Genomic DNA, 12,500 nt, shown 5'->3' on the forward strand with positions numbered 1-12,500 from the left:
ATTCAATTTTACATACCATTTGTGTTATGTTATGCAAACATTAATTATGTCTGTTGGCAATTACAAAACTCAATAACAGGATACATATGAGTTGTATTCATTTGACAGTTTAGCAGCATGATAGCAAAGATAATTGGAAGAGCTAGGTAACTATCCATGCACATAAGACATGTAATATCCACCTCTCTAGTATCGTTTGCAAGCAATAACAGCTGTGCATGTGTACAAGTTATACAAATTTTTTGTGACCCTTGTTACAGGGCTGGGCCAAATGGCTATGTGCACACCTACAAAGAGTGGATATTGAGAGTAGAGACCCACTGGTTGAACTTTCAAGTTTGTGTAGCCTAACCTTTCATTGCCAACCTAACAGCTGCTTCCAAATACTATATGTAAGGTTGTGCACAGTACTGCTAATGAAACAAGTTGCATATCATCTTTAACTCCAGTGTAACATCTGCAGTAGGAGTGTAAGATGTAGGAGACTGCTGCTCATGTGTAATAGCTGCTTCACAGGTGATTGCTTACACTATCTGATATATCCTGATCATGTTAATAGTGGCAGCAGAGTCTATTGATACTTGACTCTGTTTGGGGAGTGGGTGTCCGTGTCCAACAGACCTCATGGTTCTGGTGGATATGTGTGTATATACCCAGAAAAGGATACAGACCTGTTAACACTTGCATCATCTGTAATCAACTATCAGGATGTGATGTGCTCTCAGATGTGGATTGCTTATAAAGTCAGCTGCTGTGTTTCTGTAATAGCCAGTGTTTCACGTCCATAATTCAAATATGTACTTGTGAGCATCAACGTCTAAAACATCTTCATAAGCAATAAGTAAACTAAATACAGTACTTGGTACTTGTAGTACTGAATGCTTATACAGGCATGTCCACTAGTCAGCTACTGGTGTTTAGTAATGTCAGTTTTGTGTATGTGTCCATCCTGGGGGAATGTAATCTCTATGCCATGTACACTGCCAAACCCACCTAACACCACACCCCACACATTGTCTGTGATGCAGCTAAAGAGGAAAGCTGGAAGGCAGTCCAGTCTAAAGCCATGACTGGACTGGACAGTCATGCGGTGTAGGTTAACACATGCATCACATCACCATACACAACACATACACTTACCAGAACTGAGTAAGGACACCCACACATGCCACCAGAAAGCACACACATTCACAGAGGCTTCTAAGTATATGGCCAAGCAAGGGACCTCCCAAGCTGGAATAGACAGACAACAAAATGCACAAACTGTATGACATAGGTTGCAAAACCGTGCCACTCCTGAGAACACATGGCCAGAAACATGCCCAACAGTACGCATTTGTGAATGCAAAGTCTAGCACTATGTCACACACTAAGCTATACAAGGGCAAACATACTGTCAGCTGCCTGTCTGCCATGATTAGTCACATACCCATACACTCAGACCACCTTTTGAACTGTACACATGGCTCTGGCATATTCCTTGTTGTTGTGCAGAACCTGGGATGCCGTAGCCTGTACTGCATGGAAACACATATGTAGATACTCTCAGGTCTTGTAGCCCATGCAGGTATGTCCCAAGGCCTGGGTAGCAGTCTGTCATTGCCCAGGGACAAAAGGATTGTATTCCCCAGTTGTCTAATGTACTGGTGTAATCCAAAGGGTATCCAGTATCTCTCTGTCTGGGATAACATGGTTGACAGACCATAATGCTTCGCCAGACAGGGTCTGCACCTGTCACCCCTGGGAATCTGGATACTGGATAGGGCTCATGCTTCCCCTGTAGCGCCTTCATCATGCAAGGTTCAAGTGACAATTCCACTGCTGTAACAAGAACAGCCAAGCAATAAACTGCGTGTCTAGCTACTCAATGATACATTTTGGAAACCCAGTATGGACTCACGTACGTCAATCCTTAACATGAATAACATATCTGTGCAGTGACTGAGATATGGTTCGAGGCTCCAGAGAGCACCCCTGCATGACCATGTTATAACACATACCTCACCTCTTGGCCATTATCCTTTATTGGTACACACAGGCCACAGGTGTGTCCATATTCCTCAAGGATATGTACACCCCCAGGCTAGTTGCACTTGCATAACATCAGATGCATTATGCTGAGCAACTACCTCTGTGCCAAAGTGGAATCCAAATTGCACCTTGCTACAGATCACCCACCATGCCTCTGAATTCCCAACTGTCATATTGTGCTGTAATAGGGAATATTAGGTTTGAGGCAGAAAACCATAATAATGTCTGCTCTCAACTATCCCACTATTAACTGGGAAGACTCCTTATGTACTAACACCTGTGCTCAATGCATGTTGGATTTCATCACCACAATGACCTGGATCACCATAGTCACACAATATGCATAAAAGCATAGTCAGTCTCCAAAGCCAATGTTATGCTTCTTAAGACAGAAGTGGTGAATGTCATGGCAACCATGCAGATGAACAATGCATGTGCAAATGCTGAATCTTACACAAATGCACTTTAAGCACTCACATTAGTGCAGTAATTGTGCTATTGAAACAGAACCAAGATTCAACCAAACACAAACAGGAAGTCAAACTGGTGATACCCTGCTGTAAACTGTACCACAGAAGGTGGAAACTGTTGCAAGAGTGAGCACACATGAGTGGAGGTGATCCCTGGTCAGCCTCAGTAAGATTTAGATACACCATATAAGACCACACAAAGGACCACACAAAGCTACTGTGAAACTAATTGACAACATATTATGAGGCCAACCACAGAGCATTCTATAGCTGTGTCATGAATCATAATGGCAATGACAACACCCGCGCTGCTTCACAGCACTATGGCATGAAAAGTACTGCACCTACAGAAATAGCACTTGTGACAAATTAAACCCATTCTCACCTCCCCCCAACAGGTACATATATTTATATATTCATGTACACTACAGAGTCCCTGTAATGACAACCATGCAAGTGCAGGCTGCACTCTCTAAAGCCATACATACAGCTTGCATGGGATCTGTCAACATTCCAGGTTGTGTTTTACACAAACATCAGAACAATTTTCTCTCCACCTTCACATCATGTTCAATCATAGATGCATGTCAGGCTGTGTATACAGAATGTTGCACAGCAACAGTTATCACACCCTGCAAAGGGGGAGAGACCACTGATAATGGGAAATAGTGCACTACTACCCTGCTGAGTCTGGTCTTTAAGGCCATGAACCTTGATCAACTTATGTGATGTAGTCAGTGCAGATGTAGATGACAGTAAGGTTGATTCACACAGCATACCTTGACCTTGCCAGCTCTTAAGACTCCATCACCCATACTGGGTTCAAGCTACACTCAATAAACTAGGTGTATATTCCTATGTCACAAGATTGGTTGGCAACTGGACCACTGACAGAACCAACAGTACAGAAGGTGTCTGACTAATACATGCACAGCAAACCAGTGCCAACTACAGTAATACAGGGTTCAGTCCTGGTACTCCCCCTCTTTGTTATCTAAATCTATACCTCACAGACTAACACAGAAGGCATCTGCCTATTGAAGTTTGCAAATGACTATGAACTAGGAGCTATAGTTGACTCAATTAGTGCTGTGGGCAACATACAGAAGGGCCTTTGTGGGTCGGATGTGAGGTGTCTGACATATGGCCACAATCTCACTGCAAAGTATTACATTGTCATCCCCTATGTTAAAAATCCTGCACCCATGAATTACCGGGCAACATAATGGAAACTGTGTGTGTGTAAGGGATCCGGCTGGACAGTAGTCTTTCCTTTGATAGTCACTTCACCACATCTGTCAGGTAGTCGTAAGTGGCACCCATAATCATGACAGGGTGCCATCCATGAATATAGAGATCATTGTTCATCCATATTCAACACTCAAGTGACCCATAATAGATCACATATTTCCTTTAAGGGTTATTGGCCATGTTCAGATGGCCTGCACCGCCCTTCCCAAACCCTAGCTCCACTATGTAGCATGATGCCTACACTGAATAACGCCATGTCCAACTCAGAGATGTTGGACATGCTACATTTATACATCCTGATTTCAAATAAACACATACTTCATGGACATCCACCTTTCTAGTATGAGGATCATAACATGCATGACAAATCCCTGTCCCATACACTTTACATACTCCTGCCATACTATGCATCCCTGTCCAGCAAAGCTGCACATTGCCCCTCATTGAGACATGGTGTGATGACTGCATGGCAAATACATCATTAAACCTGTGGATCAGTTCTGTAGCACTGCTTGAACTGGCCACTAAAAGTTACCTGTCTGTTGGCTACAGCTAGGTAACCTTTCAGCCTATGTTCATACATGGCCCAGGGCATATAGCCTACTAGTTCACTATGACCACACATGCTCTAGTTGATTTCCAACCCTGCAAATACCATCAAGCTAGCCATTGTCCCATGTGTTTCCCATGTGCAACACAGGTAATACATGGCAGGATGCTATACTACTGTACAGTGCCATGTAGATGTATATGGCAAAACACATACATATAAAACTTGCTGTGAGCAAGTCTGCAGGGTCACAGGTCATGTCCCTTAAGGCTGTGTATGACTATATATGTGACATATACACAGCATGAAGGTCTCTTGCATTAATGTCAACACATCCAGGCATGTGCTAATAGGTAAAGACACCAGTACAGGCAAACAGACATGCCCACATCAAGACAATGTCCACATGGAGTATAAGCAATGTCATCACTTGACACACACATATATGGTGATAATATGAAATCGCCAGTAGTGTCAAATGTGTGTGAGTTAAACACGTCAGTGGTGTTAGTGCCATGCTGATTTGCAAAGCCATATTTGTAATTATAATAAATGTGATACACATGTATTTGCAGTTTTACTTCTGTACTTCTCTGTGAGTTACTGTGACCTGTCACCGTCATAATGACTGCCAGGTATGCCGCATGCCAGGCTGCCACCATACAGCCGCATGGATGATGAGGTCCTCATTCCATACCTCCTTGACAACCATGAGACACTTTTCAGACATGTGCCACAGAATGCACAGCACCAGGATGCCCAGTGGAAGGAACTTCACAGGAGGGTAAATGATGTTGGTGGCTACATTTGCACCTATCAGCAGATGTGCCGACACTGCACTGAATTAATTAGATGGGCGAAACAGCATGCAAACGCAATCATCAGGGAACAAGCTGCAACAGGTGGGGGGGTCACTCACCCAGCCCCCATTCACATGCACCGAGGAGCTCCTGGCCAGCCTGGGGACACCTGCAGAACTCCATCCACAAGCTTCAGCTGGTATTGTGGAGGTGGGTGTCTCACAACCTCTGAGCCAGGAGTTGGCTGGTAAGTCATTACTGCACATATAACACAACTATATTTAATATAGATACATGCGTTACTGTACAATATTTAACTTAACATCATATGCAAGGCATGTATGCACACATGCCACATACTATAGTTTGCTACTCTATGTATGCACAGATGTGCATACTGCATAGTATAGTCTATTGTACTGGCTTATGTGCCAACATGCACATTGCACCCTGTAGCTATCATACAGGTGTGGATAATGATCTTACTGCTCTGACACTCCTATGTAGGTACCTCTGGCATTTTTCAGCGGCAGCAGCCTGTTGCTGGTGAGTTTGTTATTACTTTTCAGGCTTGATAATGCACAGATCATATTAAATGTATGCTATCTGCCATGTGGCCATTTAACACACGTACACATTATGTATGGTGATCCTGTTAATATATACAGGTCAGATCTGCAATGCATCACAGTTTTTACCCATGTGGAATATTTGAAAACTATATGAAACACCTACACTAAACCTTACAAACTGTCATTTCCAGATCTGTGGAAAGCTGTAAATACAATGGTGGAGGTGTGGTTCACTGTAGGGACATGTACTACAGATCAGCATCACACATGTGTGGAATACAAACAGTACTATACAGAGATCATATGTGTGCACACACTCTAAATGTTTTGGAGCTGGATTATGACAAACCGACAGAATTCACCCTTGTGGCATATACCCTTGCTATGAATGTCACACAGTGTCATCTGCTATCTGACATGTCCATGACATTTTGTGGGCTGGCTGCAACACTGGTAAACTATCCTGCAAAACATGATATCTCACATCCCAAACATATCACCATTTGTCTGCAAAAACCTGTCCTCAGTGGAGCATATGACATCACGGGTGTATGTCATATGGGACAACACTGACATATGAAATAGATACCCATCACAACCATTGGACAAAACATGTTTACACAAGGCCATGGAGGATGGCCAGAGACATGAAGCAATACAGACAGTAGTAGGGATGTACATGTGTGTACACCATGTTGTACATTGGCTCGACACAATACAACTATGGCCTTTGTGTAATGGTTATATTGCAGATGTGACACACTAAACATCATACATGGCTGTGCACACCTTGGGTAGGCATAACATCAAAGCACCACAAAACATTTCTTGAACATTTTGAGTGTGTCGTGACAAGCTTTAACCTATACAGTATCCAAATACATACATGTGTTGCACAACATACACATACAACCACATCAGGCCACAGATACAGTACATTCACCTTGCTGGTTTCAGACATCACTGTCATGGTTGCTCCTCATGTGTGTGAGGTACACAGATGGCATGTGGAACATGGCGTACTGAACAGTTACCCATGTCTGGGCATAGTTGCCAGGCATCCACAATATGATTGCAGATGTGCAAGAGTGTCATCTGTATACGCTTCAGTGACCTGTGCCACACATTCCACTTTAGGGTTTAGTGTGTATACACCTCAGTGACATGGGTCACATTCCACATTAGATATTGTATCTGAACACAGTCATGGCTATGAATTGTGTCTGTAACTCACACTGTCTAGCAATAGTGAAGCCACATGATGCCCAGCAATGGCTATGCACATCAGCTCAATGTGCAGTATGTCACTGTATATCTGTAGGGCAGACTGACAACATTGCGTCAGCTGAAGGTCCATGCTAATATAACATGCCCCTGCATTGGGACACCAGTACCTCACTGTATATTTGAAAGGACACCATTGTGTTAAACATTCATCATGTCAGCAGAAGACATGTCATACTACATGTGGTTGTCAAGGTCATATGCCACACATCAGGTGTACTGTTAACCTGTGCTGGTCTGTGGAACCATTGCAAAGTAGGGACAGCCATGTCAAACATGTGTGTACAGCCACATGCACATTGTCTGTAGACTCAGCTCAGGGGTAAGCAGAATAATGTTGAACAGACATGCACTGTTTATGGGGAGATATGCAAGCTAGGGCTCTGGCAAACATAGTATTCACCCAACATACCCTTCTGCTCATGTCCTCCTCACACATAGGGGCAATGGCCAATACGCGGCATAACTGGCAGATGTACCCAGGTCAGCGATGGTCTGTTACGATGTGAGGTATGGTGCACAAAACATGGCAGTGTGGTGCAATGGTGTGTAGTGCATGCATTGTGTTGCAGATTTGGGGAATAACCTACTAACACAAATTGTGCAACATAGGGATTTATGCTAACTACTACTAAAATTGTGTAAGCTGCATGCCTTCTGCCATAACACATGCATGCTTTTGTGTGCAACCAAGGGATGTATGATAAATACCACTTTAATTATCTAAGCTGAATGCCTTCTGCCATATCACATGCATGTTGAATGCTGTTGGGTGCTATATCATGTGTCTGTCTGTGTCTGTGTGTCTGTAGTGTGATGTATAACTGGTAATGTACAGTTCTTGTCCGCCTCTCACAGGTGTTGATGCAGGTGTATTGGCCTCCTGTAGTCCACTTGATGTTAGTCTCTCCACAGACTTTAGAAGTGATGAAGAAAGTATGATTGAGGCACAGGCAGGGTTGTCAGGGGCTGAATCTGTGCCATTGGTTGGCATTCCACCTGTATCCCCCTCATCCCTGCACACAGTTGTCATACCTACACATACCCCATCACCAGTGGCCATAGTGAAAGGACAGGTGGCAGGTGGTACCATGGAACAAGAAAGTGTTGAGACTATGGAAGCTGTGTCTGCACACCATGATCCCAGCCAACTGACTGGCCATGTCCCACACAGGCATGTGCCCAGGGCTGCTCGTAGGGGGGCTTCTGGCCAACATGCCCCTGCAAGACATAGCACATCAGCTGGTGTCACCAGACACATGTTCCAGGCTGTAATGGAGGCATAGGCATGTTTTGAATGGCACAACAGAGAAGGTCTGAGGCTTCAGAGGGCTGCTGTCCGTTCTTTAACTGACAACATCCAGGCAATTGCAAATGCTCACCATCAGCTTGCAGATGTTTTGGATAGATGATTCTGTGACATGGTGGGAGTCCTTGACTGTGGCATGTCAATTCTCAAGCATGGAATGTCTGTGTTAGAACATCTGGTGGGAGTAAGACATTGGGCACATGAATGTAGGTCAGCTACACCAACTGTTGAAGGTGTACATGAACATGCTACTTCACATACCCGCTCCCATAGTGGTGGTAGCAGCAGCAGTGCAGCTGGTGCTGTGCTGTCCACACCAGGACACAGCAGGCCACGTGCACATGGTCCTGGATGGTTCCAACAGGGACACGGTTCCGGTGGACACGTGTCATCAGACAGTACCCAATCTGGACCTCTGCCTGGTAGTGGCCGTACAATGCCTGAAAGGCGCAGGTCACGTGGCCATGGCCGGACACCTTGAACTGAACAACCTGCTCTGTACAGCCTGCAGCTGTCAATAATACCCCTATGTAGGCCAGCCACATGCCAGACCAGTCTGCATACATACACACACACACACACCAGAAACAAATGTAGGGCACCTCAATACACACATGCATAACATCCACACACGCCCAATGAGATAAAAGGCCTTAACCCACACACATGATGTCATCCAGTGGTACAGTCTAGGCTTCTGATAAACATTATCACCCTGTGCATATGATGATGCCGGTGTCGCATCCCTGTCATCCATACCATCGGTGCATGGACATGGTCATATGGTCTGATGCACAGGGTGAACATACTAGGAAGACAATTGTTGAGTAGTGTTGACAGGCAGCAGACATACCATGTACTAGACTTATAGAATGCATTTTGTACTGTTGACAGTATGTATCATGTGTAGCACCAGTAACTGCATGTTGATCTTGATGATCTGCCTTCCTCTTTCAGGTGTAATTGCAGGTGCCAAATGTGTGCATACAGACTACAAGGAGGATGTCAGTGCTTTCAGTTAGTGTCCCATATGTAACTTTAGACTACTCACAGGTCTTTATGACAATACCCGCATGCACTTTGTAGCTTCCACATCACAGTTATACTCTCCCAAGTTTAAAACATATTTACTGATCTAATGGTCCAAGAGCATAATAGCTGTGTAGTAAGCTACTGTGGCCAGATCCTCACATCCATACTGTGTGACATCACAGGTATAGTTACCCGGAGCAGGGAGGAGGTAAAAGAGTGGTTCAGCAGATGCCAAGGGTAAAGGCCAGTTGAAAAGGTGGCTTCTCTTTGGAAAGCAGTTATACCCACTCTCATGACAGGATGCAAACCCATATACACGCCCAGGGATTCACAGACACACACAGTTGCCCGTGTTGGGATTAAAACCCCTGCCCATGTACAAATCATTATTATAGTACTACACAGTTATGAGACATGCCACAGAGATTACACGGTTACAGGAAGTCAGAATGGCCTTCTACGATTGAGGACATCCACAGGGATACGAGATTGAGGTGAGTGTATGTGGGGAGGCGGGTATATCAGTAGACTATGGAAAAACAAGCCTCACCCCCAGGGCTTACACATTTACAGGCAGTTAGAATGCCCTTCTAAGATTGATGGCATCAACAGAGATACTAGATTGCAGTGAGTGGATGTGGGGTGCAGGGTTTATCACTTGAGTATTGTAAAATACAGCCTCACTCCAGGGATCAGACAGCCACACACACACACACACACACACACACACACACACACACACACACACACACACACACACACACACACACACACACACACACACACACACACACACACACACACACACACACACACACACACACACACACACACACACACACACACACTGTGGCATTCACAAAGATATACACCTAAGTCACACACATACAGACACTTGACATGTGTGAGATTCAAACCCCTGCCTATGTCTTGCTTTCTACACTTCACTCTGTACAGATATCTACAACAGTGTACAGAAGAGTAAAAAACATTGGGGATGTATCCCCCACCATACATGGACACACATACACTTGCCAGTACTGGGAATCAAACACTTGCTTATCTCATGATAGGTATTACAGTTACAGCACTATCACATGCACTACAAAGCTTACTGACTTTTACTTTTGGCAGCTGTGCTGACATATGCACAATATATGCACAGGAGAGGTGTTTCTGTTACAGGTGTCAAGAGGTTTGCCTTCAGTGTCACCCTTATTGCATTCTACTTTTTGTGTCTTCACCTTCAATTAACAACACCAGAGCTTAGCAGTTACACAGTTTATTGTAGGAATGGTTGTAACACACCTGTGAGCTGTCTTCAGTAATCATTCATCTGCAAAGTAGCCCACCACTTAGTAGTTATGTCCAAGCATCTGCCCATACCTAAAGTACAGCTTACTGTACATTGAGCATATCACCATATACACTTGGCAATGTTGAGGCTGCATTGCAACTGCATGATGTACTAAGACAACAGTCAACTTCAAACATCAGACACTTCAGACACATGGAATCTAAACACACATCAATGCATGTACACATATGCAGTCTCCATCAGTAAGTGGACTATCAGGTCAAGAGGATACATTCCACACCTTCCCCACACCATGTGTGAAACCCAGCTGAGCTTTACACCATACTGGATGTTCTATTCATGTACCAGTAGGACACTCAACCACCTTCACTGAGTAGCTAAGTGGACATTTATGTCAACAGCACATACCAGCAAGTGACACACACAGCAATATTCCATGTCATGATGCCACAAACTGTTAGTTGACAGTTCCACTGTGAAGCCAGAGCACTGCAATGGTCAACAGTGAGCACATCATATTTGCCACACATACCTCATATTTGCCACACACACCTCATGATTACTGAAAGAGTGCCAGCAATGTGCTCTGTTTGAGCTAGGCATTACACTTGTTCAAGCATGTGTGAGGTCTGTGGCTTATAAACATCTCACCCCAGCACATTATGGCTATTCTGGTAATAAGGTGCATGTCCAGACAGCACACAGCATGCATGGCTTGCAATTGTCAACATGGGTATATGTAGGAGCTGTGGGTCACACATGGCTGTACATGTCATGGACATATCACCTGTAACTACTCAGGAACATACAGAGCATAACTGTATTTCCCTGAGTCTGTCAATACAGGTCATGTGTGTAAGGCCTACGGTCCTGTTATTTGGGTATGTTTGCAAGCATTGCATTTGGTGGACATGTCTAATGACATACATGCCACATAGATTGTTGTATGATATGACAGGTGTCATTGGCAACTGGTAGAAAGGGAATATTACCTTTGTCAACATAGATATCAAACCTTATGTGCTATTGACATTCAGCAGCCATGGACCTATCTTCCACGTGCATGTGTGTAATGAATGCAGCCACCTGTATGTACAAAGGACAACAACAGCTATGGTATTTTCATGTATGGTGTATGAGTGTGCGATGTACATATCCAGGGCAGGTACATCTAGGTCATATCCGACCATGAGAGTGTTGTTTACTGGTGTATAGCAACAGTCAACTGTGTTACTGCTGACAACATCCAAGGGACCCTGATATGTGTACAACTGCCCTGGTTAAAAACAGTGGTATTATTGAATTGCATAACACATTATGCAACTGTGTCAGTACATAGGTACTTTGCACAGTTGATGTAGGGGTAGGTGCAGTCCACCAGCTGAAGGTTATTTGGTGTTGTACCATAATATTTTATACCACATTTATGGATGTGTGTTGGTAGTCTGAGGACAGGGTGGGGGATGTATATGAGGATACAAGCTGGAATGCAGCTTTTGCCACTGTCACCTGTACCTGACTCATCTGTGATGAATTATGTTGGAGTAGTGGTCTTTATTTGTGAGTAGCCTTTATGAATATGGGGACACCACCACCTGCAGTGGTCCATACCAGTGTTACGGCCCACATATTTGGATCTGAGTTATATGGTGGTAGTTCTATTGTGCACTACAGAGCCTTCAGCCAGGTGTTTCTCACTGTACAGATGTCAGTATTCCCCATTGTAGGTTCTACATTGAGCAAGTGGATTATGAAAGCCACACATCTAGCACTGGTTATCATTCGCATTCAATGCAATTGTTTTGTAGGTGTCAGGGTGTTACTTCTGTGTTTAGGACATTTCCCTTAGAATGGCATTATATGGGTAAATGCAACCTAGATAT

The sequence above is a fragment of the Protopterus annectens genome, chromosome 10.part0 (genome assembly GCF_019279795.1).
Source record: "Protopterus annectens isolate FY-2018-M chromosome 10.part0, PAN1.0, whole genome shotgun sequence".
In the NCBI taxonomy this organism is placed as follows: Eukaryota; Metazoa; Chordata; order Ceratodontiformes; family Protopteridae; genus Protopterus; species Protopterus annectens.